Raw genomic sequence first — 27,115 nt, forward strand, 5'->3', positions numbered from 1 at the left:
TGTATTCAACTGAGGGTGAATGCACAGTTTTAAGTTTGGAAAGAGGTTAAGAAAAATAAAATCGATGTAGTATACAAATGAAGAACCAGAGCGTAGTAAAATTTATGCCGAAAAAAATTGTACTCTGGAAGAGAAAATGTAAATTAAATAGTAGAGTAAAAGATAACGTATTAAAGAAAAAAGATGGAGAAGCATTCATTTCACTGCAGAGAGGATACAAATCTGCTGTTATCAGTGAAAGCAGATTCTTATCTGTACAAATTTAGGCATATATCAGTAGTGTTAACACTACTGTTATTCTGATGTAAATGATGATGGAGCATAGTCCCTTAAATCCTAACTTGATGTATATTAAAGTTATTCAGAAACTTTACAGTGACTTTAAGATAGATCTGAATTAAAGCTTATTTTTTGAAAGAAAAGATAACAACATATTCTCTTTTGAAAAGTATCTCAATACACAGATTTCATACAAGAAAAAGAAAAAATCGAATAATATGATTTGCTAAGAAGCTGGGGAATCTCTCTGGGCTAAAACAGGCAAAGAAATAAAAAGAAAATGATGTAATTTGTCTTTGGCAGGAGAGGAACAAGTGAAACGACACCAATTTATCTTGAGGGGAGTAAAAATGGAAGTAGAAGAAGGCATGAAAAGGCAAGAACAAGAGTTCTGAGTAAAATTCTTTCATTTTTTCCCTAGGCTAAAAATAAATAGCTAAATAAACACATTAAAACATTCACGTCTTTTTTCAAAAGAAGAAAATAATCCTTATTTCACAGATAAGTGAACTGAGGGGATGCAAGCTCAAGCAATGGAGGTAGTCATGCTTTAGGATGTCTACCGTAAAAAATTAGATTCTCAAAATCCTGTTTATCTGCTCCTTCACCCTGGATTATCAAAGCTGCTGATGCTCAAGTTCTGCTTGCAGCCTGACCAGAAGCATCACAGTGCTGAACACAGCGAGGTCTTGCTGGAATTGAAGGAGAGGCGCTCTTCTGGTTGCCTCATCCCAAGCGCTTCAACTTTTAGAAGTTGTTCAGATAATGTTGGAGAGCCAAGCTCTGCCCAAGATACCAAAGGAACATAGGCTGTTGGCTCCTCAATTTTTTTTTCCCCAGTAGTTCAGAGACTAGCAGGCTGTGGGAAAAAAATAGGTCTAATTCTCACCTGAATTTCCACCTGTCTCTGTTTCTTAATGACGAAGTTATGGAGTGTCCTGAGACAAGGTCTTTTTATTTCTCCACATCAAAGTTGGTCTCCTTTGCTTGAAATTATTAAATATTCATCGGACGAAAGAGGAGGAAGAGGGAGCACATTGATTCGATCTCTTTCTGGCCCAATAGTTAAGGCTCTGAACTCTAATAAGGGAAATTCAGATTCCTGTTTCTGCTCCAAACGACTATTTCAGTAGGTTATGTTGATAGTTCTGGAATACAGGTCACTTACTCCATAGCAATGAGAAACAAAATTTTGTTCTTATTTACGTCAATAGGACTTTCACCATCTACCTCAATGGGGTCAACATATCGTCTTCTAAAACAATGTCACTCCACGTTTCCATATTTTCTATTCACTTTCCAAAGATCTTATTTTCTCCTAGATTTCTCTGCCATTTTCAACTTCTGAATATCTGCCCCAGAATTTAATGGCAAAAAAATTCCCTCATGATTGCTGACCTCATGTATCTGATCTAAGCCCACTGAAATGAGACTTGATGTGTCTATCTGCTTATTTAATAAGTTTATCCAGCTGCTGTCTATGATGACGCAGTCAACTAGAGAAAGCCAATACATCTGAGTTAACTTAGTGTGCTTAACATATTTTTCCTGACTGCTGGCTTGCTGCCTATCAGTCAGTAAAAACCATTCTGCTGACTTTTAATACGCTGTTTCTTTTATTTTTATCTATATGAGTTCATGCTACTGTAAGAACTGAATGTAATATAGAAAATACTGATGTGGATCTAGACCTATTCTTGATTTCATTGCTTGCCTACACCATTTACTTTTGTTTCAGTTTCCTACGTGTAAGATACATGAAATGACACAAATCTTTGTGTAGTGATCTAACATTAAGCCTATTATTAAGAAACAAAAAGCAACAAAAATCAAAGCTACCAGTTAACTCAGAAATGATTGTCAAAGCTTCCTTTTACTTCATAGGGTTAGGTTGTCATCCCTAAAAAGTAGGGTTGTAGTATTCTCAGTGTACAGATTATACCCATCTAAAAGCTGTCTAGCCACCTACAGGGACAAATCTCAGTAGCTGCTGTGTTTGATTTGGTACGGAGCAACCTCAGTGTCAGATGGAATCAGACATCCTATACTACAGGTCTTACAATTACCATAAGAACTACTTTCAGAGGAAGATCAGTAAGGTTAATAGTGGGCCTGAGGAAAAAGCGTATCCAAGATAGCTCACCAGATGTTTGGAGTTTAGAAAAAGTGACTCTAGCAGATTAGTCTTCAATAAAAGCTTTAATTTGAATATATATTTAGAAAGCCACAGTGTCATTGTTATTGATAGAAAAACCTTACTCATTGAGAGGTACTACCTCATGCTTTCTTAGTGGTAATTACAAAATGTTTGTTTTGCACATCCTGATCTAGTATGGAGGATGTGACAGAAAGTGTAGGCAGTGATATTTTAAAGAAAGCAAGTTATCTCCCGCAGAGCTCTTTTTTTGTAATCCTGACACCCATAGGCTTCAAACAGCTTTAAGACTCAGTATTGGAGAACTGCTTGTTAGAGTCAGGCCTGGAACAGTTTTGTTCATTCTGCTGAAGCCCGACATATAAGAAATTTGCTGATTAGTATTCAACAAGCATGAAATATAAATGCAGAGAGTCATAAGTATATGGCTGGAAGGGGCCTGGTAAAGATGTCTAATCTAATCACTTGCCCCAAGGCAAGATCAAATGCAGCTAAAATATTTCTGACAGATGTTTATCCAGTCTATTCATGGGAATGTCAGTGATGGATATTGTACAATGTCTCAAGACAAGTTGTTCTCAAGACAAAAAACAAAATTTCAAAACGCAGCCTTGTGTTCTATGGCTAGGAGCTAAATGACGGCTGTTGGAGAGCTTTGTTGCACTGGGACTTATCCTGATTTACATTGATGTACATATCATCCATAGGGTGTTGAAATTATACCTCCTGCATGATGTGCTGGCAGTTGGGACTGTGTGAGGTTACTGGAGATATATATGGCGAATAGATTTTCAGATAACTGTGCTTATGAAATAGGAGATCTTGCTATCTGGCTATGTGGTTTAAAGACAACTATCTAAAGGATGCTATCTTTAGCCATATTAAACATAAAATACATCTCACAGGTTGATGTGTGTGTGGACTTCCCTGCATTTTTTGCTTTGTCTGTTTTCAATTACTTACTTGGCTTCATAGGCATTTGAAAGTAGACGGAGAAGATAAAGATTCAACTTATGCTTCATGACCCCCAAGAGAAACCAGTATGAGATGCAATTTTTAAATACGATTAATAGCTTCTACAGGTTTTTTTCCAGGATATATTAAATCTTCATACCTTCAACTTTAATTATGTCAGAATTCAAACTGTTCATTTGTTTTTAACTATTAGGGGACTGTGCAATATTATGAACCCTTGTAGCAAACAGCTAAACCTAAATTAGAAATGAATCAAAAGATTGTCATATTGTCAGATTGTCATACTGTCAGATTGTCATTGCCCGGCAACTGGCAACTAAGTACTAGACAGCCACTCGCTCACTCCCCCCCTTCTCCCCCAGCAGGACAGGGAGGAGAAATAGACAGAAACTCATGGGCTGAGATAAAGACAATTTAAGAAGACAACAAAATAAATACTAATACCAATAATGATAATAATGAATATGCATAACGAACTATATACAATGCACTTTTCTCACTGCCCCAGTGATCGATTCACAGCCAGTCCCCAGGAAGGAACCACAGAACCCACAGGAAGCCTGTGCTTTGGGAAGCAACTCTTGCCTGTCCTCTTGCATAATGGCCTAAAGCGATTTGCCCAACTAAAGAGCAGCATAACACAGAACTGTATAAGGCATGTTGTGATACATATTATGTAATGTCTTTGTATAAAACCAGGTGATGTCTATTGGTGTCCATTCCTTGGTTTCCCCTGTCTGTGTCATGAATTTCCATAGCACACAAACACGCTAATCAGTGTGTAGAATAGGGAAGCAGGAGTAAAAAAAGCTTCCCTCACACATTGAGAAGGTATACCTCTTCCCTTCACCACTCCTTTCTCTGAAAATGATCGATGGTTAAGTAGAGGGAGGGAAAAATCTTCTGGTAAAATTGGCAAAAATAGTAGAAATTAAGGTTGGGACATATGTGCAAAAATGTGCAATTAATTTCATGATATGCATTTAATGATACAGTCTGAACTTGACAACTAAAAAAAACTTGGGAAAAACATCAGGTTTCCCAACTAAAAATACATGAAATGGAAAAAGATAGTTTTACGCAGCTCTTTCAGTGACGCTTTCAGTCCAGTATGACAGGGAGTAGAAAGGAGCTCTGAAAACTGCACTTAAAAGTTGAAAACCAAAACCATATTCCTACATAATTATTGTGTCTTTATCTTACTTCTATTGCTTGCAAGAAATTTTGTCAGCAAAAAGGTATGAAACACTGCATAGCAACACTTCTATGAACTTACTTTTAATGCACGAAATTCACTCTATTCTGCTCAAAATCTTTTTGGAAAATGAGAAGTGTTACCAAGCGTTAAAGGAAATCTATCAAAATCATGAAGCATATATAAAATATATGTATGAATTTAAGTTTTAGCTTGACTCTTGCTAAGGTATAATAGAAAATTATTTAAATGATTAGAATTTACCATGACAATACTGTAGCCATTATTTTTTCTGTTCAGTGAATTATAAAACTTTTCTATTTTTCTGTTTCCTACAGGAGAGAGTATTCTTAAAACCTCAACTCTGTATTTTGCTGTACCCATCCTTCACTCCTAATAAGGTCAGAAGATCTGTAGAAAGCAACAGAGGACTCGGGTGTGTCATGGATTGTCGGAAGGATGAAACATTGTCTTCTCCTACACATAAATGCATACGCCGAGAAATGAGAGAGAGGAAAGAGATGCATTGAAAAGGTATTATCAATATCCTCATTTCTAGAAAGTATTCAGCATTTATCATTCACTGAAAAGAGCCACTAAATCATTCCTGTGTCACAGTCCTGATTTGCTTATAAGCTACTTTCCAAGGCTTAAAAACCACACACTGACTAGGTAAAGGGAATTTGAGGGTCTCTCCTACAATCCCCTACTGATTTAGGAAGAACAACAATCCAAAAAATGCTGATTCATTTGACTGTCACTCTAACTTTCCACAATTTCACAGGCATTGTATGTTCCTTAACAAATCATGTCCTTCTCTGAGAGAACTTAACCTTGATTTTTTTTGTTTAAGTGGAAACTTGTTTGCATAAGATAGCTTCTTTTCCTATAATAGGCCTAGGTCACAAAATCACTAATCCTTAAATGGTAGTTCTTTTTAGAATTAAAGAGCTAGACCTTCAAAGCTAAGCTGTCTAGGGTCCTTAAAAGAAATTCTGCTTTCTCTGGTGGAAGCTTGCATAACTGCAAATTTGATCCAAAGTTTTTTTAACTTGGCTGCCAAGTGTCTTTGGGAGCACTCCTGTGCTCGCACTCTTAAAACAAAACTAACAACTGTCACTGGAAGTTTGATTTCAACAGGCACAGCAGAACTTCTGTGTAATTTAACAAGGTTAGCCTTTTTATTATTTTTGAACAGAAGAGTAGTATATAAATCTGCAGGGTAAATATGTTGGCAGGAGTTCTAGCTGAAGAGACATCACATTTTGTTCAGCATAAAATAAACATCTATCATGCTAAGGTCTGCAGTATGTGCTTAATTTGACACCAGTCACTGAATTTTTTTTAATGCAACCTGCACTAATGTTAGGCAAAAGAAAAAAAAAAAAAAAAAGGTGGCTACAAAATGTATGTTTTGTTGGACAATTACAAGGGCGAATACAGAGCTCCAGTCCATGGAAAGCAGGACTAAGATGCAGTTTGTAAGCAGGTGTCAGCTCTCTGCATCACAGTGTTGCCTCTTGCATGTCGCTAAGTAAAAGCACAAGCTTACCTAGATGAGCCCAAAGCACTGAATTATGGAAAAGGCAACCCAAAGAAGATGACAAACCATGTATTAGAAGTTGTGGTGTTACTCAGGCTCTCATCTTGTACTTTTTCATTAAACTTTAAATACTTTTAAAGACATTTAAACTTTGATTTTTTAAAAGCACTCTGCCTTTGAGCGTCAGTTCTTTTTCATCTTTTTGGTATTGGTTACTTTTGCACTTACTCTATGTTTTTGCGCCTTCTTTATTACTCCCCCTGTGCAACAGTATTTTATGGACATGCCACCCATGACCACATACACTAAAAAGTGCTGCATTGTCTTTCCTTTACATCTAGCTCTCTTCATCAGCAGCTGCAGTGTTGTAACTGATCAGGGACTTTTAATTGCTATAACAGTATGATAAACTGTTGGAAAGTATTTAACTCTTAATTGCAGTGGTTGTATTCTTCCACGTTATACTAGCTAAAAGGACTTAGCAATGTTGATAGTACTGATGTAAGAGGGCTGAGACACATTTAAATATAATTCTGTTCTAAAGAGGCATCCCAAGAGTGGTTTAAAAGTGAGGGGAATTCAGGGTAGAGGAGATGTTCTGAGAGGTGCCAGTGAAAAGTAATTTAAAATTTTCATTTTTCTCTTGAGTACAATAGCGATATCAAGAAAACAGAAAGGAAAGAGCTAATCACTGGGCTTGTTCCGTCAGGCACTGCATTACCCCTGCTATAATTCAGATCTAAGCTTCACTCTGTGGAGGGCGCTGCTTACATATGAAGACCTTTTGCAGGTTACCTATAGTGTTTCACATTGCATAATGGGTGCTTTATTAAAAGGAGTCATCAAAGTAGTTTCTGAGAAATACACTATAACTTATGTAGTCATAAACTACAAGCTATAGGGTTAGCAAGGGTTAGCAAACACCCTTCAGGCATCTGTTTTAATAACACTTTACAGTAGAACTCAACCTCTTTGATAGCATATTTTATTAACGGATTATCAAGTTTACATGTTTTAAATATTTATGGAATTCATAATCCCATATGGTCCTTTCTGTGATGCATGATACAACTGTTTAATGAGAAAGTGTGGACATATTTATATAAAAAGAGTATCTGCTCTTTCCTCTCAATAGAGCTGGATTGCTCTGTTGAGTAAACTGCAGTGATTACACCGATTTTTGTCTCTTTTGTTCTGCTTTTTTTGTTTGTTTAATCTTCAGTCAATTTTGATGTTTCCAGCACCACACAATTATCAAAACAGCATTCTGGTTGAGAGCAGGCTTATAATATCCTTGTAAAATGCCATTCTTTGTATCTGTTAGCATTTCTCAGGGTACAGAATGGAACCAGATCGGACTTTTCTTCAGAGTACAGAACTTCCTTCAGCAACATCAGATCTTTTCATATATTCTTAAAGACAATCCAAAACAGGCATCCTGGCTTTTCAGTTTGGAGACATACCCAAGCCAATATATCTAATTAATTCCTCATTAACTTTTGTGCTGGAGACGAAGATATCCACTGAACAGGAAATAGAAAGGAGTTACATGTATGCAGAAACTTAATTTTCTAACTACATTTTGCAACAGCTAGACAACTGAGATGTGCTTATGGGTGGACATAAGGATGGATATTGAAATAAAAGTGGAAGATAGAGAGACGGATTGTTTCAGTCCGAAAAGGGAAAGATATATTTGCAGTTCAGAGGATTTCAGCTTCGTCAGGCGTGAACAAGATTTCAGCTTGTAATGCAGACAGAATTAAGGTTAAGGAAACTCCCAAGCTGATGGAATGAATATTAGGCATTATGGCATAATGATGCATAATCACAAGGGAAACTAAAGCGGTCAGTGAGATTACCTGAGGAACTGTCACAAGAAAACCTTGAGAAGCTGGATAGGGTAAACAGAAAAAAGGAGTCACGGTTTCTTTCTGGCTGCCCCTATCTGGTTTATGGGACCAAGAGACAAAGGAGAAATAGTGACATTAGAGAATATAGTTTACGCCTGGAACGATTCTTGGCCACGAGCTGGCGGGGCTCATTGAGAGGGCTTTAAACTAGGTTCGAAGGGGGAAGGGGATATTGCCCAGCTCACTAGGGATGAGCCTAGGCTTGGAATGCCAAGGCCAGGGGTGAGATTGACAGCCCAGCTCAAGTGTGTCTACACCAATGCACGTAGCATGGGCAATAAACAGGAGGAGCTGGAAGCCATTATAGAGCAGGACGGCTATGACTTGGTCGACATCACAGAAACGTGGTGGGACAACTCGCATGACTGGCATGCTGTCATAGATGGCTACAGACTCTTTAGGAAAGACAGACCAACAAGGAGAGGAGGGGGAGTTGCTCTATATGTGAGGGAGCAACTGGAATGCATTGAGCTTGGCCTGGGGGCAAATGAGGAACGAGTTGAAAGCTTGTGGGTTAGAATTAAGGGACAGGCTCACATGGGTGACATTACGGTGGGTGTATACTACAGGCCACCTGACCAGGAGGAGGAGGTTGATGAGGCCTTCTACAGGCAGCTGCAAGCAGCCTCACAGTCACAGGCCCTGGTTCTCATGGGGGACTTCAACCACCCTGACATCAGCTGGGAAGACCATACAGCTAGGCAGGTGCAATCCAGGAGGTTCCTACAGAGCATCGATGATAACTTTCTGATGCAAGTGGTGGAGGAACCAACAAGGAAAGGCGTGCTGCTGGACCTCGTGTTAACAAACAAGGAGGGACTGGTGGAGGATGTGAAGGTTGGAGGTGGACTCAGCTGCAGTGACCATGAAATGGTCGAGTTCAGGATCCTGCGTGGAGGAAGCAGGGCGATAAGCAGGATCAAAACCCTGGACCTCAGGAGGGCTGACTTTGCCCTCTTCAAGGAGCTACTGGGAGGAATCCCGTGGGCCAGGGCTCTCGAAGGAAGGGGGGTCCATGAGTGCTGGTCGCTCTTTAAACAACACTTCTTCCATGCACAGGAGTAATGCATCCCCCTGAGAAAGAAATCCAGCAAAGGAGGCAGGAGACCTGCATGGTTAAATAAGGAGCTTCTAGCGGAGATCAGGCAGAAGAGAAAGGTCCATGGAATGTGGAAAGAGGGACAGGCCACTTGGAAAGAGTACAGAAACGTGGTGAGAGCATGCAGGGATGCGACGAGGAAGGCCAAGGCTCACCTGGAATTGAAGCTGGCAAGGGATGTCAAAAACAACAAGAAGGGCTTCTTCAACTACATCAGCAGCAAAAGGAAGGCTAGAGACAACGTGGGGCCGCTGCTGAATGAGGCGGGTGTCCTGGTGACGGAGGATACGGAGAAGGCAGAGCTACTGAATGCCTTCTTTGCTTCAGTCTTCAGTGCTAAGACTGGCCCTCAGGAATCCCAAGCCCCGGAGGTAAAAGAAGAAGCCTACAAAGAGGACGACTTTCCCTTGGGTGAGGAGGACTGTGTGAGGGATCGCTTAAGCAATCTGGACGTCCACAAATCCATGGGCCCCGATGGAATGCACCCACGAGTGCTGAGGGAGCTGGCGGATGTCATTGCTGAGCCACTCTCCATCATCTTTGAGAGGTCCTGGAGGACAGGAGAGGTGCCCAAGGACTGGAGAAAGGCCAATGTCACTCCAATCTTCAAAAAGGGCAAGAAGGAGGACCCAGGGAACTACAGGCCGGTCAGCCTCACCTCCATCCCGGGAAAGGTGATGGAGCAGCTTATCCTGGAGGCCATCATGAAGCAAGTGGAAGAAAAGAAGGTTATCAGGAGTAGTCAGCATGGATTCACCAAAGGGAAATCATGCCTGACCAATCTGATAGCTTTCTACGATGACATGACTGGCTGGGTAGACGAAGGGAGAGCCGTGGATGTTGTCTACCTTGACTTCAGCAAGGCTTTCGACACAGTCTCCCATGATGTCCTCCTAGGGAAGCTGAGGAAGTGTGGGCTGGATGAGTGGTCGGTGAAGTGGATAGAGAACTGGCTGAATGGCAGAACTCAGAGGGTTGTCATCAGCGGCGCTGAGTCTAGTTGGAGGCTGGTGACAAGTGGTGTCCCCCAGGGGTCAGTACTGGGCCCAGTCTTGTTTAACTTCTTCATCAACGACCTGGATGAAGAGTTAGAATGTACCCTCAGCAAGTTTGCTGACGACACCAAACTGGGAGGTGTGGTAGATACACCGGAAGGCTATGCTGCCATTCAGCGTGACCTGGATAGGCTGGAAAGCTGGGCAGAGAGGAACCTGATGAGGTTCAACAAGGGCAAGTGCAGGGTCCTGCACCTGGGGAGGAACAACCTCATGCACCAGTACAGGCTTGGGGTGGACCTGCTGGAGAGCAGCTCTGCGGAGAGGGACCTGGGTGTCCTGGTGGACGACAGGTTAACCATGAGCCAGCAGTGTGCCCTGGCTGCCAAGAAAGCCAATGGGATCCTGGGGTGCATCAAGAAGAGTGTGGCCAGCAGGAGGAGGGAGGTTCTCCTTCCCCTCTACACTGCCCTGGTGAGGCCTCATCTGGAGTACTGTGTCCAGTTCTGGGCTCCCCAGTTCAAGAAAGATGAAGAGCTACTTGAGAGAGTCCAGCGGAGGGCTACGAGGATGGTGAGGGGACTGGAGCATCTCCCCTACGAGGAGAGGTTGAGGGAACTGGGCTTGTTCAGCCTGAAGAAGAGAAGGCTGCGAGGGGATCTTATAAATGCCTACAAATATCTGAAGGGTGGGTGTCAGGAGGATGGGGCCAAGCTCTTTTCAGTGGTGCCCAGTGACAGGACAAGGGGCAATGGGCACAAACTGAGGCACAGGAAGTTCCGTCTGAACATGAGGAAGAACTTCTTCCCTCTGAGGGTGACGGAGCACTGGAACAGGCTGCCCAGGGAGGTTGTGGAGTCTCCTTCTCTGGAGATATTCAAGACCCGCCTGGACGGGGTCCTGTGCGGCCTGCTGTAGGTGACCCTGCTTCGGCAGGGGGGTTGGACTAGATGACCCACAGAGGTCCCTTCCAACCCCTACTATTCTGTGATTCTGTGATTCTGTGAGAGGGGCCTAATGCCTTCTTAAGCTCCCCCTTTCATATTTTCATTTATTCTACCTGGAGAATGTATCCAAAGTTTTGTAAACATCCAAAGACAGTCTGCAGGGGAAGATGCAAGATGGGAAAGCATGATCCTCAGTAGGGTGATAAACCAGATGCCCACCTTGAAAAGAAAATACAGTGGGTATATTTTTGTTTAATAGCCATTTGCATGTTGATCAAACTTCATAGAAAAGGAATGGGGAAAATTGCCTGTGTTGCAGAAAAAAGTCCCATCTGCCTGTGTTAGTCATGTCTATTCCCCTCAGTTCCCCATACACTGGAAAATACACTCCTATGATTCCCTATAACCATTCTAATCTTCTAAGTTCTTTTTTTTAAAAAAAAAAACAGATTAAAATAAAAAAACCCCACAGACTTCTAAATTTATTTACAATAAACAAATTATCCTTCTTAGAATTTTCTGAAGTCTTCTACTCTTTCTGTGGTTTTCCTACAGAAGTATGTTCTTTGAAACTAGGACTTTTGTACTCTGTATCCTGCAAAAAAATGAACATAATAACATGAGTCAGTATCTTAATGAACTTAATGTGATGGTAAATCTTTCATGGCTGACCCTTACACAGATAAAAATTCTGCACATAAACCAACATCATCTTTTAAAGAATTTAATTTTATCCAGTCAGCAGGAACTAGACAGACAGTTACAAATTTTCCAAGCTCTTTTTGGCATTGTTGACATTTCTAGTAGGCTTCATAATTTGAGTAGAAAAACAGAATGCCAAAATCCCAGAGGAAGAGGTAACTTTGACCTTTCCTTCTTACATATATTTTTGCTCTTTCCAGAAGATGTAATCTAAATACCAGTTAAACTAGCAGCTGAATATTATTTCAAAAATTGTTCCAGCTGTGAAGCTTTGCAGCCACATCATTAGGATTAACTTGTGATCTAAATGTTATCTTGCAGCTCAGCTATCTGCTACTAAATATTGGATGCTTCTCTTTGGAAAACATTTTATTACTTGCCCAAATATTTAATTCAGAACACTCATATGAACAACTGACTGTGAGAGAACACAGAAGGAGCTTGGAAATGTCCGCTGGAACAAAACCCCACCTAACTAAAATGAGGCTATAGGTCAGCAAGCAGCCAAGACGTTATGAACTTTTTGAATCCCCAACATTTAGAACAAAGCAGATCACATGAGGAAAAATTAGAGATGGAAGATACGCAGCTTCTTGAAATACTGACAAGATACGTTTGCCACATGTAACAGTTGTATGTGCAATTTAACCTTTGAGACCAATGAACCTTATGGTTAGACTCTCTGGTGATGTGGACACTTCACATTATCATTTTCATGACAACTGTATGTGGAAGAGAAGTCTGGAAGCAATAGAATCAGTGCAGAGTACCATTTGAACCAGTTAGCAAACTTCTTGGAAGGCTAAACAGAGGATTTCACAAGTCACAATACTGTTTCCAGTTGCAGAGTTCAAGCAATTGCACATTAGCCTGTGCAACGCAGACATACCCGGAAGGTTATCCACCACGCTTTAACCTCTTATGGGACATAGTAAAGACGCACTGCCTGATTATTTTTACTCTAGTCTGTTCAAGTTATTTTAATCAGTAGGTATCAGATGCTTTTCCATCCATTCACAACTAACTAACTCATTCAGATCTAACTAAGTTAAGCAGCAGATAATCTGAGGGAGAGTTCTTCATTGTCTAAGATTGTGTTTTTACAGAAAAAATGAATTATCCCTCTACAGAAAAGAATAAGGCAAAGCATTGACAAGGAAGGAAAAGAAGGCCTCATTCAGAAGTATTTTCAAAGTCTGTTTTCTCATTTATCTTTCTTAATGGAGTTTGCTTTAGATACGTATTTTTTGTTGTCTTGTCTGTAAACCCTCACTAATTTATTAGCCATTGTCTTCCATAATCATTTCGGGTCATTGCCCTATTTAAGGCTATTTGCACACAGAAGATAACAAAATATTAGGATGCTTGGTGCTATTTAACTGCCGTTGGTTCCACTGCAATTTCTGCATTCAAAGTTTTGCAGCTAGTGAGCACTCACTCCTCTCTTCCTGTATATAAAAAGAATAGCATGAAATATTGACTGCTGTTTTGGATCATGAAGCTTGAATAACAGAGTTGGACCTTTCAACAGATCCTACAAAGCTGGATTTGGGACCATGCCTATCTATACCTTTTCTTTTATCCTTTCATTCAATCAAAAACTAGCTAACCAAATAATTACTTTTCTCTCTTCTGAACTATTATGCAATATGTACGGTTATTTGTACCAAAGCAAATGCACTTCTTCTGCGTGAAAAAAATGATGACTGCTACAAAGCTGTGTAAGTTCAGATGCACACAACTGAAATTCTGCTATGCATTGGCCTGAAAATTTGACCTGTGAGACAGAGATGTCAAATTTAATTTGCTTCAAAGATAACTGCAGTAAACAAGCAGTATGGCTTCGCAAAGTTTATTGGATGCAGTCATCTATCATCTATTTAATTGGGTTTCATAAGTGTTGGATATCTGCAAGTGTAAATGAGATGGTTAAATCACTCAAAGTTTTTAAGTATTGTACTTACACAGGCTACTTATTATCCATATTTTGATTCTTTCTCTACATCATCATCAACAACAATAATAATAGCAGCAGTAGTAATAATCCAGCTGGGAATAAGTGTTTGATGTTGTTTCTGTGGCTAATTGTAAGAACATAAAATAAATCCTACTTCTAGCATATCTGCCAGCAGTGTCTGTTTACTTCTGAAACAGTGAATATACTTTGGATCTGTGAACAGTAGTTGCCTTGGAGAATATGCTTTATGTAAGCATTGAAGGAAAATTGGTCTATGGCATGAAAAGAAACTTAACTTTTGTGTATTAGAAAACAGATGGGTCAATAACAGTGTATGGTCTGGATTATGTCTTACTCATCATTTTTATCCCATCCAAAAATCCGAAAAAGTCTGAGATGCCATATTTTTATGTCTGCCTTTTTTAAAATGAGAACTTATTCCACACAGAAACTGGGGAAGTTAGGTTATTTACAAGATTTCTCATAAGCCACAGATAGCAGACAGTGTGATTGTTCTGTGAAAATCTGACAGCTATCGACTATATGATTATTTGCTGTGTATCTACCAATGACTAAGAAATAATTGCAGCAGATTTGCTATTATTAAATAAAGGCACATTTAAATATTATAAATTCAACCCCTTTATCCTTTTTATTAAGGATAAATAGTTTATAAAACATAAATCAAAGCTGAATAGCTACTATGAACATTTTCTGAATGTTTTGGAGGCAACTGCAAGCACTGCAGTAGGCAATATAGTAGGTTATAGCTTTCCTTTAACGTCATCAACCTGTAAGGCCACTGATTAGCTATGCATTAGAATGTTTGTGAGCTATTTATTAACCCATTGTAAAGTCCTTGAATGTGTTGACATTCACAAAATTCTAGGTGTGATCCAAAGGACAGACAGAGGAATGCTTGTTTGCTTTTCCTTTCTAGGTATGCTGGAACAGAAGAAGATATATATGTGGATATATGTGGGAAAAGCAGAATATTCCCAAGACTGCTGATGAGTCATCACCCCAGGTGTTAGTGGTTGGCTTTGAAAACAGGGTAGTCACACAGGGTGTGAGGTAATATATTTGAATGTCTCCCAGAAACAACACTTCTGCAATGAAGCTCATCATGAAGAGGCTGAAGCATAAAGGGCTAACTTGCAAAGCAGGCACAGATTTTGGATTCACCGATTTTGAAGGAGAAGCCTCTCTACGATGAACTGGTATTTTCACAGGAGTGTCCCCTGAAGACAGGTACACAAATGTTAAAGGACTGTACTGGTTTTGGCTGGGATAGAGTTAATTTTCTTCACAGTAGCTCATATGGTGTTATGTTTTGGATTTGTGACCAGAAAAGTGTTGATAACACACCCAGGTTTTATCTCTTGCTGAACAGTCTTTATACAGTATCAAGACCTGTTTCTCATGCAGCTCTGCCAGTGAGCAGGCTGGGAGTGCCCAAGAAGCTGGGAGGGGACACAGCTGGGGCAGCTGTCCTCAACTGGCCAGAGGGATACCCCAGACCGTATGATGTCATACTGAGCCATAAAAGCTGGGGAAAGAAGAAGGGGGACATTCGGAGTTAAGGCGCTTCTCTTCCCAAGTAACCATTACGCATGATGGAGCACTGCTTTCCTCGAACTGGCTAAATATCTGACTGCTGATGGAAAGTAGTGAATGAATTCCTCATTTTGCTTGGCTTGCACAGGATGCTTTTGCTTTACCTGTTAAACTGTCTTTATCTCAACCCACGAGTTTTCACGCTTTTACCTTCTGAACTTCTACCCCAGACTACTAGAGGAGTGAGTAAGAGGTTGTGTGGGTCTGAGCTGCCAACTGGGGTTAACACACAACAGTCAGCCAACATTTTCAGCATATGGACGGAAAACTGCTTGATAGTCCCTCTGCTATCAGCCCGTTAGCTCCACTTTGGAAGCTGACTTCATAAATTTTTCCTGGTGTGAATATGGCAGTAGGTATGCAGGAGTGGAATGGTTTGAGTCAGAGCCACCAGATGAGAAGTGAGATCTTCAGGACATTCAGAATATCACAGGAATGAGTATCTGGAGCACAATGTATACATAATGGATATTATCTGTCTAAATTGCATTTCATTATATTGATTCAATTGCAAGCCACCTCTGATTTCCAGCTGGATACAAATATTTTCAGTGTTGCTATTGTATTAAATCCCCTGTTTGAAACTTTTTCTCCCTATCGATTTTTTTTTTCTGTTATGACAAATCAATGACAGGCTATATTACATTTTCATCTGCTAGAAAAAACAGGTTTCTTTCCAGGAGGATCTTTACTTTTTGGATTAGGGCTCTTTCTGTCACAAATTACCTCTTCTATCAGGCTTCAGTGTATGGTCTCTATTCACAGGACAAAGCACTTTCTCCTTTTAGCAAAATCTGATTTAGGTTTTCACTGCCTCACAAGATGGATAATGCTCCCAGGAGTACAGCCTCCCTGGTCTAAATAGTTAGGTGCAGGCAGTTGTATGTTAGCTCAGTCTCTGCTCTGAATCGGTGGGGAGCAAGCCAGATTGCACATGAAAGTTGTTCAGTCATATTAGCGCTTGGCTGTCCTCACACTGCCAAGTCCAATCTCTCAGCTGGGCATCCACAGCTGATCTCCAGACGGGGCTCACCTCCCTGTGCTGTACAACACACCTGCAAGAACATCCAGAGGCTGTGTGGGAACACGACCTCCCATGGCCAAGTGCAACAGGTGTGAACATGCCATGGGGCACCCTTGCGCAGGTCACCTATGAGGCAGCCCTGGGCATGGAGGGCTGGCAGGCAGGAGGCACATCATGCCATATGTCTGGTAGGGCTGGGAGCCTCTCGTTCCATGTGACATGGGCATAGCCAGTAACACAAGTGGGTAAGCACTCAGCAACAGACTGGAGAGGAGGGCGGCTCACAAGTTTCGGGACATCTCTATACCGCATCCATGGTAGGGAAGGGTTTCTGTCTGCCTGAACTGGTGTAGCATACAGAAGACCAAGTTATCAAAATACTTTCCAAGAGAAAGACAAAAATCAATTGACGTTTTGCTGTCATCTTTTCTTCCCTTAATCTGGTAGAGTTAGCATACACATACATATGTGTGCATGTGCATGGGAGGGAGACACTGCTGGGCAGGAGAAAGTTAAAGTGAGAGGAATATTTTGAGTGGTTCCTGATAGCTTTTTGGTTTAAAGTTGAGACTTCTGTTTGGCTCTGAAAATGCTTTACCTTATAATGATTCTCTCTAGAAATAATTTAACAGCTCCTCTGAAAGCAGCATTTCTAACTCTCAGTCTTGCTTTCCATGCAGACTAACCATATGGTGAAAAGTCAAGGTGACCTCAGACAAGGTAACCTCGGAATGTCTGATACTAGCCTTGCTCCACCTTGTAATGCATTTCTTCAGACAAATGAAAGAAACAGAAGTGTGGAGCACTAAATGAATTGTGTGACTTCACCTTGTGGAATAATATTTACTTCTTGTGTTACACGGGGAAAAAAATCTATTTGCGGTTAATGTAGTGTTTATTTCATTCAACTCTTGTGTGTGAGTGAACATTGCATGTTAAAATATGCTTATCTATGTGGACATACGTAACAGAAAACATCTGTTAATTTGGGATATATAAATAACACACATTTCCAAAATTAGCAGGTACAGTTTCTCTGCTGGGGAAAAAACAGTCTGCAGACTGAGTCACAGAGAAAAATACTGGATTCAATAATGTTGTTCATGACGCTAAACACAGCTATGGCTAATGTACATTCTTTCTTCAAAAACCAGGATTATTTACTCCAGTGTGAAAACAAAATGCAAATACATAAGCTAAAAATAAGTCATGAGACTTATTTTTCATCAATAACAAATCTATGAGCTCAGCTTTGTTTTCACCCTGTGCAAGACTTGGCTTCTGCAGACTTGACTTTCAAGTTGCTCTAGTAAACAACGCAAGCTGGGTGACAGTGAGAAGGCCTGAACTGAAAGCCCTTGCTGAGAGGTGGGAGTTAAGACAGGATCGCAGTAACCACGGAGGCTCAGCCTCAATTTAGCTACATGGACAGTATGAAATGTTTTCTATCACCTAAGCTAAAGACTTCCTATCATTTTTACGTTACTGAAAGAGCTTATGCCAAATAATGCCTCCTGAAATACAGCACTCCAAAGTTGCAAATGACAAGTGTTATTCAGGGTTAAAATAGGGGGAAAGTCTTCTAAAAGCAGTTTAATAAGCTGATGTGAATTCTGTACAGACAAGTCTACAATACCAGTACCTTGTGATAAACTTTTGAGGGCAGACTCTTCAGAGACAGTGCTATTCAACCCTTTTTTCTGTCAAAGAGCTGCTTCTGGAATGCTGTCAACTGAATTCCTACCACTGAAGCACCTGTTATGAAAAGAGCTAAGGATATGTAACTTTGGGACTTACAGTTCTGAAGAAAATGGAGCAGCTTGTCCACTAAGTCATAGAAGGAGAGCCTTATGTATGCAGGCATGGGTGTAGGAAACTTTTTCAGTGAATTGATGTGGTCGTACCAGTAAATACACTGGAAAATATATTTAGCAAAGCTGGCTTGTTTTCCTCAAACAATGCTAAAAACATTCTTACTTTTGGCAACATTTTCCTTGTATTTGAACTCCCTGTGACCAATCTATCCAGGCTTTTCAATGAGGCCACTAGTCAGACTACCGCCTGGGAATTCATCCATTTCATCCCTCATGTGCTTTAGGTTTCCATATTCTAAGATTCATCCTGTCCTGTCTGCTCTTGGACAACACTTATGCCACAGACCAGCTGCCTATGACCCTGCTAGGAATCTGGAATGGAAGACACCAATTGCCCTATAGCCTCCTGAGTACATTTCTGTGACTCCACCCCATGCAGCCTGAGCACATCATTTCTCATCAGCAAATCCATAATTCCTCAGGAGTCTGGTATTGCCAGGTGGGAGGAATGAGACAGGAACAAAAGCAGTTATGAACCACAAACAGAATGTCACTTGATTCTTAAAGATTAAGTGCAAGTCCATGCATATCGTCATAAAAGAAGTATACTTTCTGATCACTCAGGCCCCTCTCTGAGCTCCCCAAACTCATTTGTCTTCCTTCCAGCTAACTCTGCTTGTGGGAAGCCACAGAAGTCATATGCATGGATTTTCCTATTACCTGAAGGGCTCAGGGCAGCTACCCCTCAATTTCAGCTGATTAAAATGACTGAAGCAGAAAAATGGATGGCTTGTGTTTATCTTGCAGCCCCTCTACCAGGTAACTTGTGATAAGTCTCAGCAGATGATCACAGACTTCTATTAGGTGACATGCTCACCACAGCCAGGTGATCCTTCACAAGCCACCTTGCCCTGTAAGAGTTTGTGTATCACCCAATGCATTTGAATTGATGGTGGAGCCATCTTGGTCTAACAGCACACTGTTTACAGTCCATGTTGGCATTCTTAGGGACATTTGCATTATAGTTTTAGTGAAAATCATGTATTTCTTTTGGAAGTGAATCTTGGAGTGATCTTCTTTAATTGGAGAACTGTTCTGGTTCACATCATGGAGTGGTCTCAAAGCACAGAAATTGGACTTCTTTTGGATTAAATTCAACTGGATGAGGTGTCCAGAAGAAAAGTTAATGAATCCCAGCTGCTGATGGGAATTCAGTCCCATGGGATTGTCTCTAGAGCTAACCTGAAGCAGCTCCTCAAAAAAACTCACCTAGGTTTTGTTTTCAGTACCAACCTTTTGGCTCTACAAATCTATTCCTATTGGGCTGCATTATTTACTTGCATAGGTATAGCTATTGCAACAATAGACTAAATGTTAGACAACAGAGAAGGAGAAGGGTTGTGACTCAAAAATAAAACTGACTGCTTGAAAAAGGTATATTGAATAGATTAGATTCAGAAAGGTTTAGGAGTATGTACACACCATTCATTTCAGTGAACTAGAAGGTGCTAAATGCTTCTCTGAATCTGGGCTGAAGTATTTGTAGCCTTACACGGCTACTGTGTAGGTTGATTCTCCAAATCATTGTACCAACACAGAGCGGTAGCTACATCTGTTACTCTACAGTAGTGAATGTGGTGGTGCCCTCTGGACCATCTCAGCAGCACGTTCTTTTTATTCATTTTTATGCCATTTATAAAGGATTCCTTATGTCCTCTATGAGACTGATGTAAATCACTGTCTGCAAGGGAATGCATGCAAGCTGAAACTGTCAGAGACTGCTAATAACTACCCATCTGTTTGCAGTTAATTCTTATGGGGCTCTTAATGAGCAAAAATGCAGCACAAAGAATTGTTGGTTTTGTTTCTACTTTGTCTTGATACTCGGAAGGCTTTCTTATAAAGCTCTCTCACTGTAATTTCTAATGTGCACCTTGAACTGTACAAGGCTGAAGCGTACCTGCATGGCCTGTTACTCACAGGTCAGTAAGAACAGGAAGGTCTTTCTGTCTTCACTTGACCTATTACCTCTCTTCTAACAAAATGTCTGCTTCCCTTAAAAAAACAGTAAGATCTGTACAGCCTTGCAAACAGCATAGGTTTTCTGGTAAAATGAGGGAGACAAAAGTGGCACACACATTTTACAGAGGCCTAACGTTGTGTTTGGAATTGTTGACTTTAATACAGAGACTATTTAGCAGTGACCTCCTGAGGATGATAATGAGGTGCCTTAATTTAGATTAACTACTGCTAGTTCTATTTAACCTTAGGTGGGGAGATTTTGAAATAAAATGCATATTGCACAAACTCCTTGACTCCTCAGTAGTGAAAGAGAAGGAGAAAATGTTACATAAGGGGACATTATTGTAACAGCTTTTGTGGCCTTCTCAGGTTTTGTCAAGAATTAGACAGGGAAAATGGGGAGAAAAAAAGCCAATCCTACAACAATAGCTGCTTTATCTGGAGAAAGTCACATTCTTTTTTATTGAATGAATTCTCATATCTTGTGCTCTAATCCAAACACTGATTAACAATGCTCCAACTCTTTGTTTGTTTGTTGCTTTTTGGCAGACATTGTGGCTTTCGTACTTTGCTCCTTAATTACTTGTCATTTCACCTCTTGATTGGTTTTTCCAGACTCTCTCAGCAGAGCTTCCACAAAAGATTCACTTTCAGTGTGTTCTAAAGTATTATTTATTTATTTATTGCCAGGCAACGTTGCTTCTTTACAGAGCCTTTGTCTTGTATCAGAAATAAAGCTGGCTGCAGAAAGGTAGAAAAGATTTCCTGTACTCCATGAATATATTTAGAGAAGAGTTTTTCTACTGCTTTACACTAGATTCACTAACGTTGGCGCCTTCTAAAGAAGAAAGAGGCCTTTGAGAAATAAGCCATCAGAATAATAGTCCTGTATCACTGTCGTTGTGCTGCAATCCCTACCATGCTCAAGTGTAAACTATATGAAAGGTGGGTTCAGTCCATGTAAAGCTGACGAAGGGTCACAGAAGATGGGCTTTTATAGCCCAAGCACTGTCCTCACCATCTCTCTGTGCAGTCTGCTGCTGATCTGTTTGCTATGTTTGTAGCAGGGGGTGCTGGCTTGGAAGAGGGGGCCCTTGCTGCAACCCAAAGCTGCCCTCCTCTTTCTCATCCCATTTGCAACATCAGGAGCAGACCGCCCTTTCCTTTGGTGACGTCCTCCAGCACTGTGGCCCAGCCTGCGTCTATTCTTGTCCTGTTGCAGTAGGAGCATGATCTTGCCCAGGTCCCTTCTTTCGCCTCTTCTTTCACAGAAAGAGAACAGAGGGAAGACGGGGGCAGCTCAAAAAGTACACTCCTCTGGTGATCAAGTCGTGTCAGCAGGGTGCGAGAACAATATGTTAAAGGCTGGAGTCCTGCACCACAACAGGGCAGAGAAGAGAAATCCTATGGAGGGGACAGAAAGACCCTATTCCTTATACATCGCCCTGAGGAACCACCTTGTTTCCTCCCATCTCTCCTTCTCCTCTCCCAAGCCCCCAGCACTTACTTTGTTGTTAGGAAGAGGTGCAGACATAACCAACAGTAGTGCAGTGGTGGCAGCTATAACTGGCCAGAAAATTTGTCAGGATTATAGGAAAAAACAAGACAGAAAAAATCATTTTCTGTGGTATAACTTTAAAATTACCATGTCAGACAAAGACATTTAAGGATAACTAGAAGCAGAATTTTCTAATAGTAACGAAATCAGCAAGAAAATTTTGCCAATCAAAAATGGAAATAAATGAGGTATAGTCGGAGGATGATGCACCCTTATCAAACCTGTGAAATGGATGAAGGAGGCAATTGATTCAGCTGGAACTAGAGCATAGGTAGGTGTATTAGGTATCATATTGCATATCTCCAAGTGAAGTGTCTGGCCCCACTTGCCTAAAGAAGTCATTCCCCTGAAGCATCCCCACTCTTTTCTTTATGAATGCTCTGTGCGGGTATAGTGCACAGACCTGAAGAATGTTTTGAGTGCCATTGAAATGAAAAAAAAATCTTAGCAGTGAAGGACTATTAGTAAAAATAATAATGCTGATAACAAAACAGCAATAACAACAACAATAATAAAATGGTAATGAGAATTAATAAGAATTGCCAGTTTCTTGTCTTAGCATCATAAATTAGGGAAGTATTGAACCTACTAACATAATCATGTTTTTTAATATTACACTTAGCATATCCTTCCTGTGATTTTCTCAGAACACTTTTCATTGAACAGGAAGAGTTGGCTCCAGGTTAAGTTGTGTTCAAATGACTGACCTGAAGAGTGTGAGGATTTTGCTGATGTCTGAATAAATAATTCAGAACAGTTAGTATGAAAGCAGCCATGGGCTCATAACTTCTTTGCTGCTTTTTATTCTAAGGGGGCAAAACAAAACAATGTGGAAAAATTGTTCTCTGGTGGCATGATAGGGTGAGAGAGTGAGTCATGGTACTAGAATAAATTTCATGCACTTTTATTTCTAAAACTCCACATCTAAGTAAACATGCCTTTAGATTTAGGAAATGATTCCACTGACTACAGGACTAGTTTTGATGAAAGAACAACATCTTTTTCTCCTAGTTCAAAATACTGTTGCACAATATAGTGAAATCTAATTATATTTGCTACTTAACTAAGTTCAGTTTCACACAGTGTATTGTTCTTTCACTGAAGAGTGAGCTTTTTTGCATGGATGTGTGTTGCAATGGCATCTCTTAACACAAGCAGGCAGCAGAAGAAGAGAGACAGGCTGAGATTTTGGCACAGTTCTTGAGTAAACCAAGTAACATTAGCAGCATTGAGCTAAGCCTAGGAGACCACTAGGCTGCAAGTGATCTCCAGGTATCCCAGAGAATCTTACAGAACTTTCTCAACAACGCATCAAAGCTCATTAGTCAGCTCAGAGATAACATTACTCCTCCCTTGCCAGCTGCCAACTAATATGAACCAATATTCTGTCACAGCTAGAGCTGTTGTACATAACCAATTATAATGTATTGATTCATCATGCATTTTCTTCACTGCGGAGTAGAAGTATGCTCATTTTTTATCAATGCTACAGCTGCATTTCCTTAATAAGAAAAAATATGTTAAAAAAAAGAAAAATAACTGTTTATCCAGAGAACAAAGTAGATCATGCAGCAGAGATACAGATCTAGTGCAAACTTGGAGGTGAGCAGAAGATGATGGCTATTACAAGGAAAGTTAGTACTTTTCGTTACCTTCAAGCAGTGCTCGAGTCCTCCTCATCAATAAGATATCTAATAACTGTCACTAAGAGCCAGGAGCAGTCATGTCACTAGGCTAAAGGTGGGCCAACTTAATCTCTCGCTGATTGATCAAACAGCCAAATTAATCATTTTCTCGTCATGCTGCTGTCTAACAGCATGCCAAAGTGTATGAAGAAGCAGAATTGGCTGCACTTTAGGAGTCCATCAGGATGGTATTGAGGGGAAATGTCACCTATTTTTCTTGTGTTCTTCTCTTGTCAAAACTGTAGTAATTCTGTCCTTTAAGGGACTGGAGAATTATAGCAGGCTCAGTGTCTAAGCTTAGCTTTCATAGCGACTGTCAATGATATTTCCCAAACCATCCCTATTTGCACCCACAGAGCTACCAGATGATGTATATTCACCACAGGGAGTATTTAGAGGATTTAGCATCACTGATTGACTAGATCAGTAAGAAGGGCAGAACCAGAAGGTTCAGTTTTGGTTCAGGAATTCATTTTCTCTATGAACTGTCGTGATATGTCCTATACATTCTGTGACTTTCTTTTCAGTTCAGTTATTACTCTCAGCAGGGCAAACAGACGAACACCTGACTGAACTGATGCTGGGAAGTGGATCTACTGTCAGACTGAAATGAAACAGGATACCCAGCATCCCATTGTAATGACCAGGAGCAGCAATTGCAGTAGACAACAGGCATATACGTCTTATTTGGGAAGCACTGGGAAGTAGGTTGCCTTGGCTACTGTTAAGCTGATACGTGTATTCAAACACACCATTGACCCAGAGACTGCGATAATATGTAATAAATATATTTTATTTATATAAATGTATTTTGGATATGGTCTGTACCATGTTGTTCCAGATATAGACACAGGAGTCATTATCTTCTTTCTCCTGAATCCCTGAAGGATTTGGTAGGGACCATATTGGAAAAGGGGAGGAAATTTCATGTACTTGAATTTCTCCAACTGTGTGCCCAAGGTAGTATTGGTGGAGTCCTGATGCTGCTGAATTTATCCCATTGATCTCCTTTAAGCAGGGATTTTATAGCTGATGAAACAAAGTTGCTGCAAAAAATACAGATAAAAGATTTTTCCTGCCTCTGTTTCTGTGTAAAAAGGATGATTAGCATCATAGAGGAAAAATATAATTGTAAACTGATAGGTAAGAACACTTATTTAAAGAAACTTTTATTTGAACTTGATTTGCCACAGCCTTTTTGTGTACTATTTATGCATCTTAAGAGATGCTTCTTCATTGTGGAAAAAAGGGGAAGGAAAAAGACAAGTCCTTAAAAATCAAAGTTATAAGCAGAAGGAAAAGTGAAAGGAAAATATCTGAATAAGATAAACACTGAACAAAAATTACTGAGAGTGAAATATCTTCTGAATTCTGGTTTGGTAGCCACAAATGTAGAATTCCCTTGGGATTAATTATTTGCAATTATTAATGTATCTGATTAATTTGGACAAAACTCACTGATGAGACATGCATAAAGCCATTCTCATTTTCAGAATTAATCATTTCCTGATGACCTTATTGTCTGTCATCTCAGAACAACACAAATATGTGTCTGAAAAGCAGAGAATGACGTGTATACAAAACCCCAAATTCTGACTTTTATCATTTTCAGTTAATCAGTCCCTTATGATTTTCCCCATCCTGACTTGTGTGATAAGAGATTCCTTACCATTTCTTACGGCTAAATGCATTCTTGTCAAAGATCTTTTGCCATCAATATGTCTGATAGAACTTTTTTACATCACATCCTTCTGTGAACCAGGCTTCAACATATGTGCACACCTTTATCCCTCAGTTACAGCTACCAAAAACTTTCTCCTAGTTTTCCTAATAGATTCTGCCTGTTTCTTACAAAAATCTGCATGCATAGTTTTCACCACCTTTCTCTGTTTTTCTCTTTAGTTTGTCTTTTCTCTAATACACCACAAATCTCCGATAAGACAGGGTCTGAATTCTTATTTACAATACAATTCCTTCTTAGTGCTTTAGAGGAAATGAAAATCTGACCCTCTTACAGCGCTGCTATGAGACACATAGCTATGCTGCATATCTTCTGGTGTTTATAGAATCAAGAATAATATCTATAAAGACTTTCCTCTCCTCTGTAGGTGCATATACATGTCTAAGTGCTCCAGTACACCATCAAGATGATTGCTGCAAAATGGCGTAATCTCATTGAGTGTTCACAGTTATCAAAGGTCAACTGTCTTTAATAAATTGCTCGATCTCCATGGGCAACTTTCCTGATGGGGAAAGTTGATAATTTCATTCTGTTAAAGGTTTGGATTGCATTCAATTCAGTGGAAAGTAAATAGATACCAGCATTTCTTGGAAAGAAATTTTACCTGCTGCCATTTGTAGAAGCAAAATAATCCCTCCATAGAAATCAAGACTAAAATTGTCCATTGTTTCAATGGGAAATCACACCTAATCTTTGGACTCACTTACCAGAAAATGCTGGATTTTATGTTAACAGATATAGAGTTATCATGAATCTAGTTGTGTTTGGGCTCATCAGCTATCATCATAACATTCTTAGAATAAAGAAATCCCCCCAAAAAGCTCAGCAAAGAGAAGTTCAATAGTGGATGAAGCTCTATGAAACACATTCCCGAGAGAAGGAGGTATTACTTGGGTAGGCTTAGTGAAAAATCTCAAAGCAATATACAGGATCCCCTTTTATTGCTTTCAGGCTGAACACTGAAGAGACATCACTCCATTGTTACGATGCTAAGAAGAAATTTGGAAATTTGCTACTTGTGACTATGCTGACTTGGAAATGACTATTTTGATGTGACTCCCATAATTAAAGGCAAAGTAACATACTAATTCACCCTTGAAAAGGGATTTTCACAAGGGAAACCTGCTTCTGTGCATTGTATCAGTAGTGCTCAAGGCACAGTATGTGGAGAAAGACAACCCAGCTGATCTCAGTTAGCTCACCAGGACCAGCTGGGAAAGGTGATTGTAGGTTGCCCAGTTATGAATCTGCTGCATGGTTAATACCTCCTTGTGGTATGTCTTCAGGATGCTGGTACATGAAGCTGCGTAGAGGGAAAGGGTGTTCTTAAGTTTCCCATAATTGCATCACAGAATTGCTAGCCCTGTTTAACAGTTGCTAATTAATTTTTAAAGAAGCACCTAGAAATGCAATGTACGCCTTAGGAAAGAATGTGATTTATTGCCTAGCAAGTCAGATGTTGTTTTCCCTGCTTCGGACATTTTGCCTGTTGCTGTGCTAGTCAGTTACAGAAAAGGGGGGGAAATCTTCCTTTGGAAGAAAGTCACTGCAGGCTGCCTGAAACTGGTCTTCATAGGTGCAATGTCAAATTGTCACAGTAAGCAAGACAACTAACTCATGATTTTTAGAGGCTATCCCACCACTGATCAGGACAGAGTTGGCTGTTCTCTAAATGCTAAGAAACACCATTTGCTTATTACTATCAGCATATTAAAATTGGATTAATTCTGTGAATATTTAAAGCTGTGGAAAGATTCAGTCTCTGGTTTTGGATGGTGGCTTCTACAGATCTATCCATAAAGTCGAGATGTGGTACCACAGTGTCTCAAACAGTCTGTGTTCGCATTAATGTCTGCTAATACATTGATGGCCTGAGAACGCTGGAATACAGGAA

The 27,115-nt window shown here is 40.2% G+C and overlaps 1 long non-coding RNA gene across 4 annotated transcripts in view; it reads left to right on the forward strand.

Annotated features, from left to right (window-relative positions):
* LOC142362219 (uncharacterized) overlaps positions 1 to 15,991 on the forward strand; it is an 89,202-nt gene extending 73,211 nt beyond the window's left edge. For all 4 annotated transcript variants that reach the window (XR_012764829.1, XR_012764830.1, XR_012764831.1 and 1 more), the window contains 2 exons: positions 4,943 to 5,138; positions 14,701 to 15,991. This is a non-coding gene — a long non-coding RNA (uncharacterized LOC142362219). The remainder of the gene's footprint in view (positions 1 to 4,942; positions 5,139 to 14,700) is intronic.
* The last annotated feature ends 11,124 nt before the right edge of the window (positions 15,992 to 27,115 follow it).

The sequence above is a fragment of the Opisthocomus hoazin genome, chromosome 8 (genome assembly GCF_030867145.1).
Source record: "Opisthocomus hoazin isolate bOpiHoa1 chromosome 8, bOpiHoa1.hap1, whole genome shotgun sequence".
Taxonomy (NCBI): domain Eukaryota; kingdom Metazoa; phylum Chordata; class Aves; order Opisthocomiformes; family Opisthocomidae; genus Opisthocomus; species Opisthocomus hoazin.